This window comes from Oryx dammah, unplaced genomic scaffold (assembly GCF_014754425.2).
Source record: "Oryx dammah isolate SB20612 unplaced genomic scaffold, SCBI_Odam_1.1 HiC_scaffold_27, whole genome shotgun sequence".
Classification (NCBI taxonomy): Eukaryota; Metazoa; Chordata; class Mammalia; order Artiodactyla; family Bovidae; genus Oryx; species Oryx dammah.
Genome location: NW_024070211.1, coordinates 70,433,344 through 70,459,126, shown reverse-complemented (window position 1 = coordinate 70,459,126; position 25,783 = coordinate 70,433,344). Strand labels below are relative to the sequence as shown.

At 40.5% G+C, this 25,783-nt stretch overlaps 1 long non-coding RNA gene across 3 annotated transcripts in view; it reads right to left on the bottom strand.

Moving 5' to 3' along the window:
- Positions 1-24,541, bottom strand: part of LOC120854401 — a 50,617-nt gene extending 26,076 nt beyond the window's left edge. Inside the window, exons 1-4 of one of the 3 annotated variants that reach the window (XR_005718973.1) lie at positions 22,792-24,541; positions 17,926-18,208; positions 16,877-17,106; positions 16,340-16,637 (exon numbers count right to left, since the gene is read on the bottom strand). This is a non-coding gene — a long non-coding RNA (uncharacterized LOC120854401). Of the gene's footprint in view, positions 1-16,339; positions 17,107-17,925; positions 18,209-22,791 lie in introns of those variants that run through there. The other 2 variants (XR_005718974.1, XR_005718972.1) reach the window with 2 other exon arrangements.
- Between the last annotated feature and the right edge of the window lie 1,242 nt (positions 24,542-25,783).

Here is a 25,783-nt window from a genome sequence, read left to right as displayed (position 1 = left end):
AGTAAAGAAAAATTTTAAATTAATTTTAAAAAATAAATAAAATTGCTGTCATACACTTACCTGCAAATTCTCATTGACTCCCTCTCTACCTCCCTGCTTTATTTAAAAAACAAGTATTTATTAGAAGGAAAAAAGAGTATAGTACCTGTGGACACATGGGCAGGCTCAGAGAGAGAGAGTCCTGAGTCATCCTCCCTACTTTATTATTTAATTTTTTTGTCAGCACTTATCACTCTCTAATACAGCATATATTTTACTTGCTTATTCTATTTATTGTCTACAATGTTAGTAAGGAGTCCCTCTCCTGATTCAAAACCTGTATGTGACATTTCAGGCCTGACCAAAGGCAATTCAAAGGCTTTAACCAGGAAGGCCTGGGGTTGGGAGGGGGGAGCTTCCCTTTCCCCACACAGTCTCAAGGACTCAGAACCCCTGGGGGAAGTTACGCTCTTTCACTCCTAACCCTGGAGGCTTCGTTCCTAGGTTTCTTTATCTAAGGCCTTGGGCAGAGATCTGCAGGCACCTCCAATGTGACCTCCTTATGGGTTTAGTGGGGAGAGCCTTGACAATTTTTTCTTTCCTCTGACTCAGTATCACCTACTTATCCAGCCTTAGCATGCCCCACCTCACTTTGCCATCCTCCCCTCTTCTCCATAAAACTGCAGGAGACCCCCAGGTCTGTACTGATCCACCTGACCCTCACCGGAATGCCATTTTGTGGGGGAAATAAAACAGGAGGGAGCCTGCACTTTTCCCAGTTTTAGACTTTCTTATAGCATCTTGTTTTGAAAAGCTATTACAACAGTTTTTTCCTTTCTTAGCTCAGCTAAGTTCCTGACAGCTTCACAAGGGCAAAGCTTTGACTTTAGTCTTTTTAGAGCAGTTTTATGTTCATAGTGAAATTGAGCCCCCACATGACTGTAGCCTCCTCCACTATCAACAACACATCAGTGGTACATATCACCCAGAGTCCATAGCTTACCTTCAGGTTCAATCTTGGTGTACGTTCTGTGTGTTTGAGCAAACTAATGACAGGTATCTACAACTATGGTATCAAAGCCACTAGTTTCACTGCCCTAAAGTCCACTGCCCTATTCGTTCCTTCTACTCCTGACAATAAATACTCATTTTACTGTCATCATATCTTTGCTTTTTCCAGAATGACATATTGTTGGAATCATATAGTATGTAACCTTTTCAGATTGGCTTCATTCACTTAGTAAGTTTACAGTTCCTCCATGCCTTTTCATGGCTTGATTGTACATTTCTTTTCAGCACTGAAGTATACACTATGGTCTGGGTGCATCACAGTTACTTATTTATTCACCTACAGTGAAGGGTCATCTTGGTTGTTCCAAGTTTTCACAATTACAAGTAAAGTAGCTATAAATATCTGAGGGCTATAATATCCCTCCCTCTAAAAGCACTGTGTTTCTATTCTACCCTTTTTCTGAGTTACCGTGGAATAGTAAAGATCACCTGACAAGACCTTTATTGGTCTGCAATCTGGGTGTGTGACAGAATCAACAATGGACACAGTTCCCTACATCCTCTGTTTTATTCCCTACATCCTCTGTTATATTCCCTACATCTTCTTACTTTTATGCCAGGCTTCCCTGGTGGCTCAGTGGTAAAGAATCCACCTGCCGATGTAGGAGATGTGAGTTCGATCCCTGGGTCAGGAAGATCATCTGGAGAAAGAAATGGCAACCCACTCCCGTATTCTTGCCTGGGAAATCCCATGGACAGAGGAGTCTGGCAAGCTACATTCCACAGGGTCACAAAAGAGTCAGACATAGTAACTAAAAAAAAAAAAATACTTCTATGCCACCTCAAGGCACCCTAAAGTTTTCCGCAATAGGGCTCATCCACCACTCAACATTCTAGAACTTTTTAACTTTCTTACTACACATCCAAACTTTTAAAATACTCTGTAATATTTTCTAACTGAACTGAACAATGAAATCTGAGGGACAAGAAGGTCTTAAAATATTGCCAATGGAAAAGAAGGAGCTGATGGACAAGAGCTGAGGGACAAGAAGATTTTAAAATATAGCTGAGTGACAGGAAGTTCTTAAAACACTGCCTCACCTAGATGACAAAGTTGTCCCTATTCCTGCCAGTATCAAATGCAACCAAGTAATGTTGCAATGATGGATAATAGGTCTCTCCTGCTTTCTAATGTCCATCCATAGCTGAAGTCACCAATCGGTTCTTGCTGACTTGCCATTGGAAGAAAAATTGCATGCTTGAACTGACTGATGAGTGAGGTGTTAAGGACCAGCTTGACTGGCATCCTAGCAGTTCTCCCAGAACTCTAAGTTTAACCTGTCACAAAAATTGAGTGAGTTGCTAGGTGAAGGAGCCCGCACATTTATTAGCTCACCGTAGAGCACCTGAGCTCTACAGGTCATCAGATCCGTGACAACTATGCTGTTGTCAGAACATGATTTTTCTCAGAAGTGACAGAAAAGGTCATGGTAGGAGACCTAAAAGCCTATCTACCCTGAAGCTGAAAACTTAGTTCACTTTATGTGAACTATTTTTGTTTGTTTGTTTTTTATTTGACTTCAGTTCAGTCAGTTCAGTTCAGTCGCTCAGTCGTGTCCGACTCTTTGCGACCCCATGTATCGCAGCACGCCAGGCCTCCCTGTCCATCACCAACACCTGGAATTTACCCAAACTCATGTCCATTGAGTCGGTGATGACATCCAATCATCTCATCCTCTGTCGTCCCCTTCTCCTCCTGCCCCCAATCCCTCCCAGCATCAGGGTCTTATCCAGTGAGTCAGCTCTTCCCATCAGGTGGCCAAAATATTGGAGTTTCAGCTTCAACATCAGTCCTTCCAATGAACACCCAGGACTGATGTCCTTTAGGATGGACTGGTTGGATCTCCTTGCAGTCCAAGGGACACTCAAAAGTCTTCTCCAACACCACAGTTCAAAAGCATCAATTCTTCGGCACTCAGCTTTCTTTATAGTCCAACTCTCACATCCATACATGATCACTGGTAAAACCATAGCCTTGACTAGACGGTCCTCTGTTGGCAAAGTAATGTCTCTGCTTTTTAATATGCTATCTAGGTTGTTCATAACTTTCCTTCCAAGGAGTAAGCATCTTTTAATTTCATGGCTGCAATCACCATCTGCAGTGATTTTGGAGCCCAGAAAAATTAAGTCTGACACTGTTTCCACTGTTTCACCATCTATTTCCCATGAAGTGATGGGACCAGAAGCCATGATCTTCGTTTTCTGAATGTGGAGCTTTAAGTCAACATTTTCACTCTCCTCTTTCACTTTCATCAAGAGGCTTTTCAGTTCCTCTTCACTTTCTGCCATAAGGGTGGTGTCATCTGCATATCTGAGGTTATTGATATTTCTCTCAGCAGTCTTGATTCCAGCTTGTGCTTCTTCCAGACCAGCGTTTCTCATGATGTATTCTGCATGTAAGTTAAATAAGCAAGGTGACAATATACAGCCTTGATGTACTCCTTTTCTTATTTGGAACCAGTCTGTTGTTCCATGTCCAGTTATAACTGTTGTTTCCTGACCTGCAAACAGGTTTCTCAAGAGGCAGGTCAGGTGGTCTGGTATTCCCATCTCTTTCAGAATTTTCCAGTTTATTGTGATCCATACAATCAAAGGCTTTGGCATAGTCAGTAAAGCAGAAATAGATGTTTTTCTGGAACTGTCTTGCTTTTTCGATGATCCAGTGGATGTTGGCAATTTGATCTCTGGTTCCTCTGCCTTTTCTAAAACCAGCTTGAACATCTGGAATTTCACGGTTCACATATTGCTGAAGCCTGTCTTGGAGAATTTTGAGCATTACTTTACTAGCATGTGAGATGAGTGCAATTGTGCGGTAGTTTGAGCATTCTTTGGCATTGTCTTTCTCTGGGATTGGAATGAAAACTGACCTTTTCCAGTCCTGTGGCCACTGCTGAGTTTTCCAAATTTGCTGGCATATTGAGTGCAGCACTTTCACAGCATTATCTTTCAGGATTTGAAATAGCTCAACTCCAATTGACAGTTTTTCCAAAGAAGATATACAAATGACCAATTAACATTTGAAAAGATTCTCAGAATCATTAGTGATTGGTGGTGGTGATGGTTAGCAGTGGTTTAGTCGCTGAGTCATGTCCAACTCTTGTACTGTAGTTCTCCAGGCTTCTCTGTTTGTAGGATTCTCCAGGCAGGAATACGGAGTGGGTTGCCATTTCCTTCTCCAGGCGATCTTTCCCACCCAGGTATCAAATCCAGGTCTCCTGCATCACAGGCAGATTCTTTACCAAATGAGCTATGAGGAAATCCCAAATACTGGAGTGGATTGCCATGCCCTCCTCCTGGGGATCTTTCCAACCCAGGGACAGAACCCAGGTCTCCTGCATTGTAGGCAGATTCTTTACCATCTGAGCCACCATGAAATCCCAATAGGGATACACAAATAAAAAATAGGTACCATTTTAAACCTTCTAAGATTCATAAAATAAAAAAATAGAGAAAATAACATTCTCTTGCTGAGGATATGGAGAAATTAGACCCCTCATACACTGCTGGTAGGAATTTAAAGTGGGGTAGCCACTTTGGAAATTAGTCTGAAAGTTCCTCAAAAGTTTAAATATGGAGTTACGATATAAGCCAGAAATTTATCTCATAACTATGTAGTCAAAAGAATTAAAAAAATGAGTTCACACAAAAATTTTTACCTGAATGTGCATTAGTACCATTATTCATAATAGCCTCAAAATGGATACAACCAAAATACTCACCAGTGAATGAATGGAGGAAAAAATGTGGCATATGCATGTGAAACTGTTGGTCCTTCAGTAGTGTCTAGCTCTTTGTGACCCCATGGACCATCCACTAGGCTCCTCTGTCCATGAATTCTCCAGGCAAGAACACTGGAGTGGGTTGCCGTTTCCTTTTCCAGGGCATTGCCAACCCAGGGATCGAACCTGGGTCTCCCACATTGCAGGCAGGCTCTTTACCATCTGACCCACCAGGGAAGCCCTGGTATATGCATATAATCGAATATTGCTATTTTTTTTTTGCTAAGTCACTTCAGTCGTATCCGACTCTGTGCGACCCCATAGATGGCAGCCCACCAGGCTCCCCCGTCCCTGGGATTCTCCAGGCAAGAACACTGGAGTGGGTTGCTGTTTCCTTCTCCAATGCATGAAAGTGAAAGGTGAAAGTGAAGTCACTCAGTCATCTCCGACTTAGCGACCCCATGGACTGCAGCCTACCACGCTCATCCATTCATGGGATTTTCCAGGCTTGCGTACTGGAGTGGGGTGCCATTGCCTTCTCCGAATCGAATATTATTAAGCTACAAAAAGGGATAAACTACTAATATATGAATGGCCACTGAAAATCTATGCCAATTGAAAGAAGTTAGGCTCAAAAAAATCACATATTGTATGAGAATATTTATATGCAATGTACAGAACAGGCGAATTGATAGAGATAGAAAACAGGTTAGGGACTTCTCTGACCGACCAGTGGTTAAGTGGTTCCAGTGCAGGGGGTGAGGGTTAGACCTTGGTTAGGAAACTAAGATTTTTTTTGGTGCAGCAAGGCCAAAAAATAAATTTAAAAAATAATAAAAAGAAAATAGATTAGTCATTGTCAAGGGCTGGAGGGAGAGAGGGATAGGAAGTAACTGCTAATAGGTATGATGTGCCTTTGTGGAATGATGAAAATCTTCTTATCTTAGATTGTGGATTGTGCTATGCTCAGTTGCTCAGCCATGTCAGACTCTTTGCGGCCCAATGGACAGTAGCCTGCCAGGTTCTTCTGTGCATGGGGTTTTCCAGGCAAGAATACTGGAGTGGGGTGCCATTTCCTACTCCAGAGGATCTTTCCCACCCAGGGATTGAACCCACATCTCTTGTGTCTCCTGCATTGGCAGGCATATCTTTTTTTACCACTAGTGACACCTAGGAAACCCTTAGATTGTGGAGATAGTTGCAAAATTCTCTGAAAACATTAAAAAGCCATTCATTTGTGCTCTTTAAATGAGTGAATCATATGGTATGTGAACTATGTTTCAATAGGTCATTAAGAAATAAAAAAGACAGCTCTTATCTATTGATAAATAGTCAAAAGCCAGGAATACTATTTTTGTTTTTCAGCAAACCTGTCAAAACCTTAAAGAGGAAAAGGTTCCCCACATGGTCTGGAAGGCTGAAGTCTATGCCAGGAAGGAATCCCTTAGTAGTGTGGCAGCAGTTAAGCAGTTGTACTTTTGAGAGGAGGCCCTAACCCTTTAAGGGCCAGGAACAGATATGGTCTCCCTGTCTCCTTTAAGGCAAACCTGGAGCTAGTGAGCTATATTCGCAGAACCACTGCAATTCCATTATGTCAGTCAGACCTCTGAAGTCTTCGAATCAGGGACTGCAATCTTTCAGAATATAGAACTACCTAGGGTGATCAGCTTGTCCTGGTTTAAAGACCCAAATAACCCCCTTCGTGACAGGAAAATTGGGATAATTCATTATTCTCAGACGACTAGATAGAGCATAGCCTATGGTGAGTAGCTGTCTGTATTTGTTCTTATGATCAAGAAGCTACAGTGGGCAGAAATTATTACAATTATCCTTTGCTACAGAAAATAGACTCACATCTTTTCCTCTGGAGTCCTGAGGCTCACTGCTGCTCTTTCCTACTGTGGAAGAATGACTGGAGCTTAAAAAATAACCCAAGACAGTAAGCTATAAATCAGATTTAATACCATCAGAAAATACATCTTGGCAGTGGGATTCTGTCTCACTCATATATTAGAGCCATGCTGGAAAGTCACAGCAAACTTTATAGCATAGATAGACTGCTTGACGACAGGCAGAAACCACAAATCATAAATTTTGACCTGAAATTAAAACTATTCATAACAGGTGTTCATTAATGAAGGAGCTTTTCAAACACATATATAGGTCTCTGTCTAAAAATTTCCTGGAAGCTAATCATAGCTCTCTGAAACATCTATTTAATAAAATTTATAAACCATACTTAAACTGAAATCTGCCATATCAGAATAAGGTAATATAACATTAAAGGATTATTATTTAATCCACCTAAACTATTTATATTTTCCAGGGAAAAAATAACATTCATTCATAATCAGCTACTAACTGAGTAACCTCAGAAGGGAAAAATAGGTCCCAAGAATACTTTTCCAGTAATTTTAGACATGCTTCTATATAGTAAACAAGAAACTGTGAAGGAAATGAACAAACAATAGAAAAGTTTTACATAAAAGAAAGAGTTTCAATGGCGATCTCAATGATGTATGCTTACTCTCCTGGCAGGTCCTTAACTTCTGTGTAGTTTATTCAGATGTCTTAGGATCAGCTGAAGCAGAATGTGTTACAAAAACCAACTAACATGAAAACCTTTTCCTAATGTTCATGCAAAGAAGATAATTACAGTTTCAGATGTAACGCCAGACTCTTCCTTTTCATATGATGACCTCGTGGTTTCTTAGTTGTGACACATAAAAAAGGTATTTGACCCAAATTGACTCAATTTGTTATATAGTTTATAGAATGTTTAAAAAAAAGGAGAGAAACATTCCCCTTTCCTTCCTTCTTTCTATCTACCTACCTCTAATTATCTTGACTTTTCTCTACAAGTGTGTGTGTATGTTTTACAACTTGGCAGAGGCCGAAGGCATTTTGTTGCTTTGGAAGTCAAACACGTTTGTTACTCAGCTGATATATCCCACATGACAATCATAGGATAAGCTGGTTTTTTTTTCCAAGGTATCACTGCATCATGCTTCTCCTCCTGCTCCAAACTGGATGGCCCTTGTCCTCAGCAATTTATTATTTTGTTATGAACTTAAAGCTAAAGTCCATCAAATCCTAGATTTAAATGAATAAACACTGTTCACTGTAAAAGAGGGAAGTAACAATTGAGGAAGGCAAATGTTGGGTAAAAGATGTGCTTTTATCATGAGCTTCTACAATCTCTGAGGCTGATGTGCCTCTAATTGGACCCAGAGCCCTTTCTCTATACTGAGCCAAAATAATAGGACTGTCTCTTTTTCTTTCACATTCCTCTAACTAGGAATCCAGGCTGTCTGTTGGGACGTTTTCTCCTTCAGAGCTGGTCTTAGAGCTCAGATCAACCCATTATTACCCAGATAGAGTTTTGTTTTGTTTTTAACCCAGCTTCCCATGAAACCCAAAACAGTACAAGGTCCTGCTTTCCCTGAAGATAGATGGCCTTACACCCTATCTCCCAGAGTCCACATTGCATGAATTTAGCATCTACAACCTACAATAAAATTTTATTTATTTATTTATAACAAATTACCTTACTGTGAAACTTTGTTTTATAATTTTTATTTTTTACTATTATTATTTAGCTGCGCTGGGTAGTCATTGCAATGCACAGCTCTTTGTCACAGTGCAGGGGTTTCTCTAATTGAGGTACATGGGCTTCTCTAGTTTTGGTGTGCAGGCGTAGTTGCCCTGCAGCATGTGGGATCTTAGTTCCCTGACTAGGGATCAAACCCATGTCCCTGAAATTGGAAGGTAGATTCTTTACCACTGGACCATCATGGAAGTCCCATGACTGGTCATTTGCAAAACTAGGTGAAAGAAGGCCCTTTGAGTTTCTTTAGCTTTTGTGCTTAATTGGATCAACATTCCATTATTTCAACTGTTGGTTTTTCCACCTTAGAAAGGGAAAGGATGGAAATTCTTCCCTTGGAGGGGTGCCTTCCCAGCCTGGTGATAGGGAGCAGACATTCAGTATGCTCAGCTTAGCCCCTGTACCTCATTGTTGCTTCTCTGCCCCACCTCTCCTCAGGCATCCCTCATTCTATTTCTCCATGGCATAAGCTTTCTATGTCAGGATCTGGCTGGAATGAGGAGACTTGAAGTTTAGTCAATCTGTAGGGAAAGTCATCAGGGAACCGAATTTTGGTTAATATCCATTCTCCAAACTGTCCCTTTGATTATTTTGTTTTTCAGCTGTCTGATTCTTATGTCCACTTCTCAGTGAGGTTTGAATTCAGAGGGTTGAAAGGAAATAATCACTTCTATAGGAACAAAAACCCCCTCAAGGGACTTCCCTTGTGGTCCAGCGGTTAAAAATCTGCCTTGCAGGTGATGCGGGTTTGATCCCTGCTTGGGGAACCAAGATCCCACATGCCATGGGGCAACTAAGCCCACAGGTGGCAACAGAGACCCAGAGCAGCCAATAAAAAATTAATTATAGAAATCACACACACATAAAAACCTTCCAACCTAGTGGCTAAAGTAACAAAGGTTTATTTCTCACTTATGTTACTTGTTCACAGGGTCTCTGGTCATTGTTTTTGACTATACACACCACACAGTGGGAGTTTAGGGGTTTAAAAAATGGCTTAAATATTAGCACCCCTGAGTAGAATTTTATTAAAAAACAGAATAAGAAGAAATGTTCAGATTTGAAACCCACGATATAATTATAAAGACTGTCCCAGAACACTGTTTTCAAATCTAACTCTTTCTATTGGGGAGATATGTTTATAATAAACAATAAAAAGAGGTATGATCTGCTGAATAGGTCTTTTCATATACCCCGATTTATTTTGGGGAATACTTAATTCAGAGATTTTCTTTCGGGGTGTCGGCACTTTCCCTTTTTGGAAATGAGTTGTACTAGACTGACCTCTATTATTTCTGGATTACATGCCAGTGATGGAAAGTGAATTGAGTGCTTTGAGGAGGGAAAAAAATCATTACCAGAAAGATGAATAGACTGATTTTGTACTGGGTTCCTAAAAGGAGGGGCTCTGGAAAGATCAGTGGTTTGATTTTTCTGGGAAACATGTCTTCTTGGATACTCTTCAGAGTTGTGATAAATTCCTCCAGCAGCAGGTGGGAGGTAGGTCTATTGATAGCAGACTCTCTTCGGGCCTACTGACTTCAAAGAGAGGTCTCTCTTTGCTATGTGACATTCAGATACAAAAACTGCATTGGCTCTCAGATTTCAGGCATTTGGAAAAGAGTCAACAGCCAGCCAAGTTTACAAATTTATTGCTTTGCCATAGCATGGAGAGATGTTTTTCAACAAATATGTATTATTTTCTACTATGTGCCACACCGTGCAATGTGCTGATGACACCTAATCTACCTATTAGATCCACCTAAAAGACCTATTTAATAGAGCTTTTGTTATTGGAGGAGGGAGCTGAATCTAGCAGGTAAAAAGCCTACAATTCAGTGTGAGAAATACCAAACTGAGGACACATAGGGTACTAAGCTTATGTGCGTGTGTGCTTAGTCGCTCAGTCTGTCTGACTCTGCGACCCCTGGTGGACTATAGCCTACCAGGTTCTTCTGTCCCTGGGGATTCTCCAGGCAAGAATACTAGAATGGGTTGCCATGCCCTCCTCCAGGGGAATCTTCCCAACTCAGGGATCAAACCCAGGTCTCTGGCATTGTAGATGGATTCTTTACCATTCTTTACTACCACGGAAGCTCAAGAATACTGGAGTGGGTAGCCTATCCCTTCTCCAGAGGAAATTCTCAACCCAGGAATCGAATCAGGGTCTCCTGCATTGCAGGTGGATTCTTTACCAGCTGAGCTACCCAGGAAGCCCTAACTAATCTTACACTGGAGGAAATCAGGGAAGACTTCCTAAAAGAATCAACCTGGAATTGTGATCTCAGGAACAACAGGACTTAATCAGTGGATGATGGAATGAGCAAAGTCCCAGGGGCTAGAGAGCATATGGCATATTTGAAAGCACTGAGAATATAAAGTTACATGCAGGGGTGAAGGAGAGAAGTGTTTTTGTTTTTGTGTTTTTTAGGGAATAAATGAACAGGAAAGGGATGTGGCTTGAGGTTAAAGGGGTAAGCAAATGCAACATCATGGAAAGTCTAGTAAACAATGTTACGAAGTGTGACCTCTATCTTTATGGAAATAGTCATTGAATAATTTTTAGCAGGAAAGTGGCATGATTGAATTTGTTTCTGGAGGCCACTCTGGTTGCTATGTTGAAAACAGATTGAGAAAGACAAAGTCTGGAGATAGGAGATTAAAACTCCAAAGCAGGATCTATGTAGCTATCCAAGTAAGAGACAATGGTCCTCTGAGATCACGTACTAGCTGTGGAATGTACAAGAGGGCAGATTTGAGAAAATTCTAGAAGGTAGAATTGACAGGACATGATATGTGGATGGTGTAGGAAAGGAAAGGGGGGACTTTAGCCTGATACTGAGATTGTTCAAGTCTCTGGCTTGGACACTAGGTTGATAGTGTCCATCTATTGAAATGGGGGACCCAGAAGGAAGAGCAAAATTTGAGTCTAAAATCTGGAATTCAGTTTGCGACATGTTGACTTGAGGTGTGTAGTGGACACTGGCAATGACCTACTCGTGTCCCTGCGGCCTACTATTCAAGGACATGAATTTGAGCAAATTCTGCGAGATAGTGTAGGAAAGGAAAGCCTGATGTCCACGGGGTCACAAAGAGTCAGACATGACTTAGTGACTGAACAACAAGTTCCTGTATGTGAAGAAAGCATCTACATCTCTCTGCCTGAGGTCATTCCTTGCTCATTAAAGTGAGTTTTGCTTTAGGGTACATGTAGTCAGCTACAAAGTTTCAGGGAGTTGATGTCCCAAGAGTGACCAACCACAGTGAGGTACAGGGACTGATGAATCACAATCTCAGCTATCTTTCTCCTTTTGCCTCCACCTCACAGCTTTTGTGATCTCGGTTCCCCCATCAGAGATGGAACTTGGGCCTTTGGCAATGAAATTGCAGAGTTCTAACCACTGGACTGCAAGGGAATTTTTCTTGTCTTTCTACATACCATTTCTGAGGCATCTTCCATCCAGTGTTTAGAGGGTCCCATGAGACTAAGCCTCAGGTATCAACCACAATAGCTGTTTGTTGACACATCCTCTGCTGATTCTCTTTCTTTTCCTTTCTCATTTCTCATTCCCTTAGAAGGCCTCCAGAGATCACCTCCCCCCAAAATTAGCCATTTACACCCATACTGGAGTATCACAGTCTAAAATGAAGCTGTTTTTGAAACAACCAAGTGGAGGTTTCAGAAGGCACATGGATATGAAGATTGGAAATTCAGGTGGAAACTTTAGGCTAGAAGATATTTAATATTTAGGATTCATCAACATATGCCTTCTCATTGAGATAGTGGATGTAGATGATTTTTAATAGTCTGTAGAAGAAGTGGAAGGCCAATCATAAGTATTATTTAGGGGAAAGGCAAGGGAAGCACTGAACTCCAGGAGGAACATCCATAGAGGCTGAAGGAGAAGTGGGGAAGTGTAAAACCACGCAAATCAAAGTAAGTAAAATTATTTTAGGACAGAGGAATTATCAGAGATCTCTAAGAAAAGAAGGCAAAAAATAGTTACTGGATTTAGCTACAAGGAGGTAATTGGTGACCTTGGGAAACACAATTTCAATTGTGTTTGCCTTCAACATGAAGGCAAAAACATCATAGATTAAGTCATGAAGGAGAAGCGAGGAAAGTCTGGGCAGAGAACATAGACAATTCTTTCAATAAGTTAAGCAATGAAGGGAGAGAGACTAATAGAACAATAGCTGGAGAAATCTGCTGAGAAGAGGAGCAGGGTCTCCTGTAAAGCTCCTTCAAATTTCTGCCTAACTTCCTTTTCTGCCTCCCTGGCTTTGTGATTTCATGCAGCTGAACCAGATAATCAGGAAAATATCAGTTCTTTAAAGTCAGCCCCTTGGCGATCTTCATTCCATCTGCATCCTTCATTCCCCCTTGCTGTGTACTGTCACATATTCACAGATTCTGAAGACTTAATGGATTCTTTTTTCATTCCTAGTTCCATTATTAATACTGTGTTATTATAGTGTTGTGTCAAATTCTTCTAGGACTAACCCTTCTAACTTGTGTGATACTCTTATACACAGTAGACTGTTGTACAATAATCTGTTTGGCCTGAAAACAGTAGTGATTTTATTTATATTTTTATAAGAAACATAAAAATAAAAATTTCAAGCAAAATAGTAAATATATCATGTGGTAGAAAATAACATTTATAGGAATTTCTCCTTCAGTTCAGTTCAGTTGCTCGTTGTGTCCGACTCTTTGTGACTCCATGAATCACAGCACACCAGGCCTCCCTGTCCATCACCAACTTCCGGAGTTCACTCAGACTCACGTCCATCGAGTCCATGATGCCATCCAGCCATCTCATCCTCTGTTGTTCCCTTCTCCTGCCCCCAATCCCTCCCAGCATCAGAGTCTTTTCCAATGAGTCAACTCTTCGCATGAGGTGGCCAAAATACTGGAGTTTCAGCTTTAGCATCATTCCTTCCAAAGAAATCCCAGGGCTGATCTCCTTCAGAATGGACTGGTTGGATCTCCTTGCAGTCCAAGGGACTCTCAAGAGTCTTCTCCAACACCACAGTTCAAAAGCATCAATTCTTCGGCGCTCAGCCTTCTTCACAGTCCAACTCTCACATCCATATATGGCCACTGGAAAAACCATAGGCTTGACTAAACGGACCTTTGTTGGCAAACTAATTTTTCCTCAGCCTTCCTAAACTGGCAAGATAGCCACTCAAAGATTATACTGCTGCTGCTGCTAAGTCGCTTCAGTCGTGTCCGACTCTGTGTGACCCCATTGACAGCAGCCCACCAGGCTCCGCCATCCCTGGGATTCTTCAGGTAAGAGTATTGGAGCGGGTTGCCAATTCCTTCTCCAACGCATAAAAGTGAAAAGTGAAAGTGAAGTCACTCAGTCGTGTCTGACTCTTCGCGACCCCATGGACTGCAGCCTACCCGGCTTCTCTGTCCATGGGATTTTCCAGGCAAGAGTATTGGAGTGGGTTGCCACTGCCTTTTCCCAACGATTATGAGGAAGCAATAAATAGCAAACATCAGTGGAAGCAGCAGTTACCTATAGGCTCCCAGAGTGTACAGTCAATCTTTTTAAGATTTCTTTTTTAATGTGGACCCTTCTTAAAGTTCTTGTTGAATTTGTTCAATATTGCTTCTGTTTTAAATTTTGGTTTTTTGGTTGCAAGGCATGTGGGATCTTAGCTTCCCGACTAGGCATTGGGCTCCACACTCATTGCACTGGAAGGTGAAATCTTAGCAACTGAACTTCCAGGGAAGTTCCCAGTTGATCTTTATTAATGAGTCTTCTCTGGACCAAGCCCAGATCTGGAAAGTTCCTCATTGGCACTATCCCTATAAGGCTTTAATGAGCACTATTCCACTCTATTATTAGGAAGCATCACTACAAACAAAGCTAGTGGAGGTGATGGAATTCCAGTTGAGCTATTTCAAATCCTGAAAGATGATGCTGTGAAAGTGCTGCACTCAATATGCCAACAAATTTGGAAAATTCAGCAGTGGTCACAGGACTGGAAAAGGTCAGTTTTCATTCCAATCCCAAAGAAAGGCAATGCCAAAGAATGCTCAAACTACCGCACAATTGCCCTCATTTCACACACTAATAATGCTTAAAATTCTCCAAGGCAGGCTTCAGCAATACATGAATCGTGAACTTCCAGATGTTCAAGCTGGTTTTAGAAAAGGCAGAGGAACCAGAGATCAAATTGCCAACATCCGCTGGATCACTGAAAAAGCAAGAGAGTTCCAGAAAAACATCTCTTTCTGCTTTATTGACTATGCCAAAGCTTTTGACTGTGGGATCACAATAAACTGTGGAAAATTCTGAAAGAGATGGGAATACCAGACCACTTGACCTGCCTCTTGAGAAATCAGGAAGCAACAGTTAGAACTGGACATGGAACAATAGACTGGTTCCAAATAGGAAAAGGAGTACATCAAGGCTGTATATTGTCACCCTGCTTATTTAACTTATATGCAGAGTACATCATGAGAAACACTGGATTGGAAGAAACACAAGCTGGAATCAAGATTGCCGGGAGAAGTATCAATAACTTCAGATATGCAGATGACACCACCCTTATGGCAGAAATTGAAGAGCAGCTAAAAAGCCTCTTGATGAAAGTGAAAAAGTTGGCTTAAAGCTCAACATTCAGAAAACTAAGATCATGGTATCCAGTCCCATCACTTCATGGCAAATAGATGGGGAAACAGTGGAAACAGTGTCAGACTTAATTTTTCTGGGCTCCAAAATCACTGCAGATGGTGACTGCAGCCATGAAATTAAAAGATGCTTGCTCCTTGGAAGGAAAGTTATGACCAACCTAGATAGCATATTCAAAAGCAGAGACATTACTTTGCCAACAAAGGTCCATCTAGTCAAGGCTATGGTTTTTCCAGTGGTCATGTATGGATGTGGGAGTTGGACTATAAAGAAAGCTGAGCGCCAAAGAATTGATGCTTTCGAACTGTGGTGTTGGAGAAGACTCTTGAGAGTCCCTTGGACTGCAAGGAGATCCAACCAGTCCATTCTAAAGGAGATCAGTCCTGGGTGTTCATTGGAAGGACTGATGTTGAAGCTGAAACTCCAATACTTTGGCCACCTGATATGAAGAGCTGACTGACTGGAAAAGACCCTGATGCTGGGAAAGATTGAGGGCAGGAGGAGAAGGGATGACAGAGGATGAGATTGTTGGATTGGGTTTAGGTGGACTCTGGGAGTTGGTGATGGACAGGGAGGCCTGGCGAGTTGCAGTTCATGGGGTCACAAATGTCGGACATGACTGAGTGACTGAACTGATTCCACTCTGATCTGGGAAGGAAGGAGAGAAGGAAGGGAAGCAGAAAGATGAGTATCATCAATGTGTACAAGGACCCTGGACCATGAGAAGGGAGCACAAGGTGGTGGCTAGTTCACAGAGGGGTCATAGCCCAGGCTGTGGGGCTGACTTCTGTGGTAAGAAATACTACCTGAAGACTGCTGATTGGCCCCAGCTGCTCCCAGCCTAAGGTAACTTCTTATGCCATCATTCTCTAAGTGGAGAAGTCAAAGTCACTAACAACTCTGGGACGATTAGATTCCCAGATTGATTGGCAGATCAGCAAAGGACATGAGGGAACAGGACACCATGCCAACATGGAAACAGGCAGCAGACCCTGGGAGTGCTGTAGGTCACCCTAAACACATTAGACGAACTGGGCAGCAAAAGGAATTTAAACACCTTCCTGGAAAGTCCCACCCCTTCCTGGTCACGTTAATGACTTAGCATGTGAAAACGGTTCACACATCCTGAATATGCATTAAGCTTCTCTAAGCCATTTATTGGGCTTCTCAGGTGGTGCACTGGTAAAGAATCTGCTTGCCAATGCAGATGTAGGAAATGCAGGTTTGATCCCTGGGTCAGGAATATCTCCAGGAAGAAATGGCAACCCACTCCAGTATTTCTGACTGGAGAATTCTATGGACAGAGGAGCCTGGTGGGTTACAGTCCCTGGGGTTACAGAGTCAGATACAACTGAGCAACTGAGCACACACACAAGCCTCCTACTAGATGCATTATAGCCATTATGTGATTTAATCTTACCCCCGGTTCAGTAGGCTTCTTTAGCACCTGTAAAGAACAGAGAGAAAACTGAGGCCAGAGAAGTTTAGTTACTTACCTAAGGTCACACAGCTGATGCACTTCAGAGTTGAGATTCAAATTCTAGACGTTGATTCTAGAGTCTTTTCAACCAGGAAATCCTTAATGCAGCTTTCTCTTCACAATCATTTCTTCTTCTGTGGATGGATAATTCGAATCATCAGCCCATTTTGCTCTACAACAAGTGGCTTTTTGTAGAGCTATTTAAGTTGAAGTCTAGAAGAAATGTGTAAAATAAGTAGGCTATGAAAGAATTACCAGCAGGGGAAATATAAGAATGCCAGGTAGCTGTTTTGCTCTTTTCATGTCTTCAGGAAGACAGTTTACTTCTGACTGCTTAGGTGAGAAATGGGGAGAATATGTAATAGTTTACCTCAAGAAGTACTTGTTTAGTGTCTCCTCCAGGAAGAAAGGTGACATGTGGTGTTTCACGCCATGTTTCGGGAAGGCCTGTTGGACTTGATTTTCCTCTCTACTTTGGAGAGAGGTGAAGTTGCCAAGCCACTGTGAGACAAGGAACTGGTGCTGGGATTGCTTTTTCAGCTGGAAAAAGCACACTGCCCTGGCATCCTTACTTCCGTTGAGTCATCTTCATACTGGCACCTAAGGTGTGTTGTAACAATGAACCATAAAACTGTGTTACAGGGTGTGTCATGACCATCCACCAATGTCAACTTCGCTGGTGCGTTCACATGGGAGGGAAATTACAATGTGTAGCCACCGTGTTCCTGTAACGATGAGACTCTGGAATTATTAAATACTCCCTGACTCATTCTAAGAGAATCATGGAGAGGGTTAGGGTTGTCATGTTGAATAGGACAATATGGTCACAATATCAAATCACCAGCCAAACTCTGCTGACTCTTGGTATAGAAGCAAAATTTAAATGCTAAAGTTATGAACTCTAGCTTGGTGATAGCTCTTGCAAGAACTCCCACATTTAAGTGTGTGTGTGCATTTTATCCTAAAACATTTTTAGTTTATATATTATTACATAACTATTTTGATTTTTTGCTTTTAAGGTAAAGTTCTATGAATTTTAACACATGTATAGATTCCTGCAACTACCTCCATGACCAGGATATAGAACCGTCGCATCATCCACCCTCCAAAAAAGACTCTCTCCTATCATCCCTCGAGAGTCACTCACTCCCAGTCCCTGAAAACCACTTATCTTTCTTCCTTTTTACAGTTTGTCTCTGAGAAAGCCATATAAATGGAATCTTACAGCATGGAACCTCTTGAGACAAGCTTTTTTCAATAAGCACAATGCCTGAATGATTCATCCAACATGTGTATGTATCAATACTTCCTTTCTATCTATTGCTGAGCAGTATCCCATGAATCATCATTATTAATCTCCTAAAAATTCATATTTTTAATTGAAGTTTAATTCATATACAAGAAAATTAACCCCTTTACCTTAGTTTTTTTTAAAAAAAAATGAAGAAATGAATCATGTGAACATCCTTACTCCATGAAAAGATAAGCTTTAAACTGGAAACAGATTTTTGGACATGCCATGTTTGTCTGACTTTCTCCAGTAGATGGTTTCTATATTTGGAGAACTGTTCAGTGCAGTTCTCTTTCCATCTGCTTGTACTCATGTTATTAACAAATGTTCACTTCTTTCAACTGATTTCATATCGACTCTCCAACATTCTCCATTGTCTCCATTCTTTAGTGTTTTTTTAACACATAATACCTGTACATTGCACAAAATACAAAATGGTACATACCAAGATAAATAAGTCACACCCACTCTCTATCTCCCAGTAACTCAGTTTCCTTTCCGGAGCTAGCAGTATCCTCAATTTTTTAAAAAAAGCATCATTAGAGGTATACTATGTATTTACAAATACATACATATATCAATGTATTAAAAAGTATATAGAGAGACATATATAAGTATACAACTATAGGTATGCACGTGTACTCAGTTGCTCAGTCGTGTCTGACTCTTTGCAACCTCATGGACTGCAGCCCACCAGGCTCCTCTGTCCATGGAATTTTCCAGGCAAGAATACTGGAGCAGGTTGCCATTTCCTACTGCAAGGGATTTTCCCAACCCAGGGATCGAAACTGCATCTCGTGCATCCCCTGCATCAGCAGGCAGATTCCTTATCACTAGTGCCGGGAAGACCCACAAATATATATATTGATATATTTTAATATAAACTATAAATAGATGCATATAAAAATCAATGCATACATATGCATACACACGTACATTTCCCCCCCACACAAATGGGGGCATATTCTACCCAATGTTCTTTACTTTGCCTTATTCTCTTAGCTTCCCTTCTCTTGGAATTCCTTCCAGAAAAGTACACTTAAAGCAGTATAGTAAGTCCATTTTATTCTATTGTTTGGGTGTATTATAATTTATTTAAGTATCGCATTACTGATGGTCCAGCAAGTTTCTAAACTTTGTTCACACAAAGAATACATTGTTTTATTTGTATCATTTCATTTCACACAAATGGAAGCATCTTTATAGGATAATTTCTTAGAAGTGGAATTTTTGAGTCAAAGGATATATTCATTTCTGTTTTTGAAAGATTTGGCCAAATTATCCTTCAGGACAGTCACATCAGTTTATATTATATTAGCAATGGATCACAGGGTTTCTACATTTATTTAGTAACTAATTATTTTAATATGACTTCAGATATTATGAATATTCAATGATAGGTATCAGAAAATTAGCATTAATATCTTCTCAATCTTTATTTTTATGACATTAACACTTCTGAAGAGTTTAGGCCAATTCAAAAACTGTCCTTCAATTTGAGACTTCATTTTTTTAAAAATAAAGAACCAATTGCAAATAACTCAAAGCAAAATACAAGGAAAACTTTCCAGATTTAGACAAGAACAAGAAAAATAATATTAAAAAATGTACTTAGTAAGAATACCTATCATTTGCGGGGGTGGGGATAAGAGGAGAGAAATAAGTGAGGAAAATTAAGAGGAACAAACTTCCAGATACAAAATAAATGAATCATGGGTATGAAATGTATAGTGTGTGGAAATAGTCAATAAGTATGTAATATCGTGTATTGTGACAGATGGTAATTACTTATTGTAGTGACAATTTTTAAATGTATAGAGATACTGAATAACTGTGTCATGTACTAACAGTGTTGTAGCTCCAATTTATTTCAAAAACAAACTCATAGAAAAAGAGATCAGATTGTGGTTACCAGAGGAGGGAAGAGAAAGGAGGAATTGGATGAAAGTTAGTCAAAAGATACAAACTTCCAGTTATAAGTAAGTACTTATCTTATAATGTACAATCAACACTGTGATATAACGTAAAACTAACTCTGGTATGTTACATATACAAACTTATAAGAGAGTAAATCCTAAGAGTTCTCATCACAAAGAAATTTTTTTTGATTTCTTTAATTTTCTATCTATATGAGATGATGGGTTTTCACTAAACTTACTGTGGTCATAATTTCATGATGAATGTAAATCAAATCATTATGCTGTATGCCTTAAACTTATACAGTTATATCTCAATAAAACTAGGAAAAAAAGAAGGAAGAGTTATCATATTTTGTTTGCTTGACTACTTACCATTTTTTGAGCACTTACTATATGGCAAATATTGAGTTAAGTATTTTGCCTAGGGGTAACAGTGAAAAGAAGAGGCAAAAAAACAAAGGAGAAAAGGAAAGATATAAGCATCTGAATGCAGAGTTCCAAAGAATAGCAAGAAGAGATAAGAAAGCCTTCCTCAGGGATCAATGCAAAGAAATAGAGGAAAGAACAGAATGGGAAAGACTAGAGATCTCGTCAAGAAAATTAGAGATACCAAGGGAACATTTCCTGCAAAGATAGGCTCGATAAAGGTCAGAAATGGTATGGACCTAACAGAAGCAGAAGATATTAAGAAGAGGTGGCAAGAATACACAGAAGAACTGTACAAAAAAGATCTTCATGACCCGGATAATCACCATGGTGTGATCATTCACCTAGGGCCAGACATCCTGGAATGTGAAGTCAAGTGGGCCTTAGAAAGCATCACTAAGAACAAAGCTAGTGGAGGTGATGGAATTCCAGCTGAGCTATTTCAAATTCTGAAAGATGATGCTGTGAAAGTGGCCACAGGACTGGAAAAGGTCAGTTTTCATTCCAATCCCAAAGAAAGGCAATGCCAAAGAATGCTCAAACTACCACACAATTGCACTCATCTCACACACTAGTAAAGTAATGCTCAAAATTCTCCAAGCCAGGCTTCAGCAATACGTGAACTGTGAACTTCCTGATGTTCAAGCTGGTTTTAGAAAAGGCAGAGGAACCAGAGATCAAATTGCCAACATCTGCTGGATCATTGAAAAAGCAAGAGAATTCCAGAAAAACATCTATTTCTGCTTTATTGACTATGCCAAAGCCTTTGACTGTGTGGATCACAATAAGCTGTGGAAAATTCTGAAAGAGATGGGAATACCAGACCACCTGACCTGCCTCTTGAGAAATCTGTATGCAGGTCAGGAAGCAACAGTTAGAACTGGACACGGAACAACAGACTGGTTTCAAATAGGAAAAGGAGTACATCAAGGCTGTATATTGTCACCCTGCTTATTTAACTTCTATGCAGAGTACATCATGAGAAACGCTGGACTGGAAGAAACACAAGCTGGAATCAAGATTGCTGGGAGAAATATCAATAATCTCAGATATGCAGATGACACCACCCTTATGGCAGAAAGCGAAGTGAAGCTAAAAAGCCTCTTGATGAAAGTGAAAGTAGAGAGTGAAAAAGCTGGCTTAAAGCTCAACATTCAAAAAATGAACATCATGGCATCCGGTCCCATCACTCCATGGGAAATAGATGGGGAAACAGTGGAAACAGTGTCAGACTTTATTTTTGGGGGCTCCAAAATCACTGAAGATGGTGACTGCAGCCATGAAATTAAAAGATGCTTACTCCTTGGAAGGAAAGTTATGACCAACCTGGATAGCATATTCAAAAGCAGAGACATTATTTTGCCGACTAAGGTCCGTCTAGTCAAGGCTATGGTTTTTCCTGTGGTCATGTATGGATGTGAGAGTTGGACTGTGAAGAAGGCTGAGCGCCAAAGAATTGATGCCTTTGAACTGTAGTGTTGGAGAGTCCCTTGGACTGCAAGGAGAGCCAACCAATCCATTCTGAGGGAGATCAACCCTGGGATTTCTTTGGAAGGAATGATGCTAAAGCTGAAACTCCAGTACTTTGGCCACCTCATGAGAAGAGTTGACTCATTGGAAAAGACTCTGATGCTGGGAGGGATTGGGGGCAGGAGGAGAAGGGGACGACCAAGGATGAGATGGCTGGATGGCATCACTGACTCGATGGACATGAGTCTGAGTGAACTCCGGGAGTTGGTGATGGACAGGGAAGCCTGGCGTGCTGCAATTCATGGGGTTGCAGAGTCGGACACAGCTGAGCGACTGAACTGAACTGAATAGTGAACAGTTATTGGATGCTGAATTTGTGCCAAGTGAAGTGCAAAATGTTTTATGTGTATTTACCTCCTGTATTCCTCATAATACTCCTTCAGTATTCTCTATATAATGCGTGAGTAACCTGCAGCACAGAGAGGCAGAATTGTTTGCCTTTAGTCACACAATTAGCTCTCTTCCTATTCCTTTCCTTCCCTTCTCTTCTTTTCAAGTTAAAAAAGTTCATATGCTCATTAAATCCAGAGGGGATAAAGTAAAAGTGTAGTGCCTGTCAGCCTCCAGAGGTAACCTCTATTAACAACTGGGTGTGTTTATTTCCACACCATTTTCTATTAGAGCCAAGACTTAAATCCCATCTTTTCTGACTCCAAAGCCTTTATTCCTAATGAATATTCAATGCTGTCTTCCATAGGCAAATAGAAAATTATATAATTATATACATATGCTATAAAATGAAATGGCTCTTAAAACTCTTATCAGTTGGATTATTGTTGAAAAGCAGGAAAAGCTAAAACATATTAAGTACCATCTCTCTGATACAAAGAGCCTTTTTATCCACAGCATAAAGGAGACTAAATTAACTAATTAATTAAAACTAAAAGAGCTTTTCACAAATGACACCCTGCAAGTACCTTTTGTGAGCTTGCTACTTAGCCAACTGTTGACTATAAAAATAGAAAAAATAAGGCGTGTGACCAAAGAGGAGGAACAAAAGCAGCTGAAATCAAAAGCAGTCCTGTTGTGCAACAGCTGATCTAGTTGAAGCTTTGCTGTAGAAAGAGCCTGGAGTCATTGGGTCCCACAAAACTCTTGTAGTTTCTAATACTAGATTACCTGTAGAGTACTGACTGTGTGGTATCCCAGTGAGGTTATAATGGTGCTCAGGCATGTTCCACTCTACCTAAGGTCAAGAAGAACAGCAAAGTGTCGATAGTAATGGCACTGGGAAATAAAAACTCATTTCTTCGGGTCATAGAAGGATCCAATTTAAAAAATTACCTTTGCATTGGATGATGATGGCTCATTCTTCATAATCTGGGAAACTAGTCAGTGAGGAGAACCCCGCAGTTTCATTGAGTTAAGATTCTCTCTGCCTTCTACTTCCACATAGCAAACACATTTCACTGGATCTTAGACTAAAGACCACTTTGTTAATTTTACCTCGAAAAATTCATCTTTCCTTTTCTGTATTGCTCTTGTCCCATTTTGGTGTAAAGGTAGTTATACCTTCATAAAATAAAGTTCATGGCTTTCCTTCCCTTCCTTTTTCTGCTTGTAGTTGTAAATCTCTTAAAACTTGGGATTATCATTTCTTTAAAGGTTTTTTTTAAATGCACCGTAAAATTTTCTGTACCTTCTCTTTTTGTAAGTGAAAAAAGGAGTGTTGGAAGAGTCCTGAGTACTTTCCATTTCTTTATTGGGTATTGGTTCATTTTTTTTTTTTCAACTTTGTTAACTTTTGTTTTCTAGAAAAAAATACACTTCAACCTTTCAGCTTATTGGTAAAAAATTCTTTATACTATTCATCCATAATTTTAAAAGTCTCTGATATTTCTCTAGTTATGTCCGTTTCTTTACTCACATCTCTTTCTCTCATATTTTCATTCTCTGTGAGTTTCTGTGTCAATATTTAAAGAAACCTATTTTTATAGGCTTTTCAAAGAACCAGCTTTGGGTGTTTAGAGTTTTTGTTTGCTTCCTCTTTGGGAGGGTTTATCTATTTTCAAACTTGTTGAGTTGAATACTGAATGCTTAGTTGACTTGTTTTTAATACTTTTATGTGAATACCTTTTCATAATTCCACTTTAGCCACAGGCTGGCAACAAAAGATTTCCTGGGTTTGAATCTCTGCTCTGTCACTAGCTATATTGGACAAGCTATTTCACTATAGGCACTATTTCACTATAAGCTCTGTGCTTCAGTTTCCCCTTCTTGTTGTTCAAATCAATTATTCATTATTCTTATTAATGTTTTAAATACTTGATCCATCATTATCTGAGAGAGATGTCTTAAATTCTCCCAGTTTGGGAATTAACATATTTCAAGGTTGTTTTTTGGGGGGCAAGGGGGCAATACATACAAGTACATGACGATTCTATCCTCCTGGTAGACAATTGCTTATCTTAGTATCATATCCCTCTTTTTGCATTAAATTATATTTTTGCAAATACTAATATTCTTATACCAAATTTGTTTTGTTTAGAGTAGATGTTGACAGATTTTTATTTTTCTGTATCTTCATTTTCAAAGAAACCAAGCTAGTGAATGGCAAAACCAGTTTTATTCCTAGACCTAGTCCTGTGTTCTTTTTTCTTGGCCATGACGCATCCTAGGTCTACCTTCTTTCATGAATCAGCTGTCACTCATCACTGTAAGGCCTCTCCCAAAACCTCAGCCTATAGTGGCTGCTTCCTCCTCCTCTGAATGCTCGATGCCAGCAGTACTTATTCAGTTCTGAAAATGTTCTCTTCTAGTGCTGTATGTGCATCTATCCTGGAAGTTCCTTAAAAGCTAGAATAGGGTGTTTTTTTTGGCTATGGTGGGTATGCATCACTGCATGCAGGCTTTCTCTAGTTGTGGCAAGTGGGGCTATTCTCTAGTTGTGGTGCTCAGGCTTCTCACTGGGGTGGCTTCTTTTGTTGTGGAACACAGGCCCTAGGGTGTGTGGCTCAGTAGTTGTGGTGCGTGGGTTCAGTAGATATGGCTCTCAGACTTAGTGACTCCATGGTATGTGGGATCTTCTGACACCAGGGGTCAAACTGATGTTCCCTGCATTGAAAGGTGGATTCTTAACCACTGAACCACCAGGGAATTTCCTAGAATAGGGGTTGTTAATCAAGTTTTAGAAACAGAGAACTGATTGAAATTAAAAAGTCCTAACTTGGGGTTTGTTAGGACTGCAGGTGGAGAAGGCAATGGAACTCCACTCCAGTACTCTTGCCTGGAAAATCCCATGGATGGAGGAGCCTTGTAGGCTGCAGTCCATGGGGTCGCGAAGAATCAGACACAACGAGCAACTTCACATTCATGGATTGGAGAAGGAAATGGCAACCCACTCCAGGGTTCTTGCCTGGAGAATCCCAGGGACAGGGGAGCCTGGTGGGCTGCCATCTATGGGGTCACACAGAGTAGGACACGACTGAAGTGTCTTAGCAGCAGCAGCAGCAGCAGCAGGACTGCAGGATACACAAATTCAAGAAGCAGTTGAATTGTGTTCTGCCAGACCACAAAATGGGTTATAAGGGAAGAAAACTGAAGATTACTATGAGTTACTTGAATTGTTTTTCAAGAATTATAATTGGAGCTGGCAAGAAGTAAGGATGCTTATTAAGTAAGAATTGGTTGGAGTCTAAAAAGGTTGCCTAGTTACAAATGGAGACCTTGAGACCACAAGGTTGCAGCTGGCAAGTGTTGTTTTGAATACAACTGGTAGTGTCTTTGGGCCTGGTACAGTTCAAATAGAGCTCAAGTTCTCATGGTGTAGAGATCTGTCTGAGATCATATCCTCAATGGCAACCTGACTCCATTTTTGTATGCCTGCAAGTGTGGTTAATCCATCATAATTTCAATTTGTCATCAGTTCAGTTCAGTCACTCAGTTGTGTCCAACTCTTTGCAACCCCATGAACCGCAGCACGCTAGGCCTCCCTGTCCATCACCAACTCCCAGAGTCCACCCAAACCCATGTCCATTGAATTGATGATGCCATCCAACCACCTCATCCTCTGTCATCCCTTTCTCCTCCTGCCCTCAATCTTTCCCAGCATCAGGGTCTTTTCCATTGAGTCAGCTCTTCGCATCAGGTGGCCAAAGTATTGGAGTTTCAG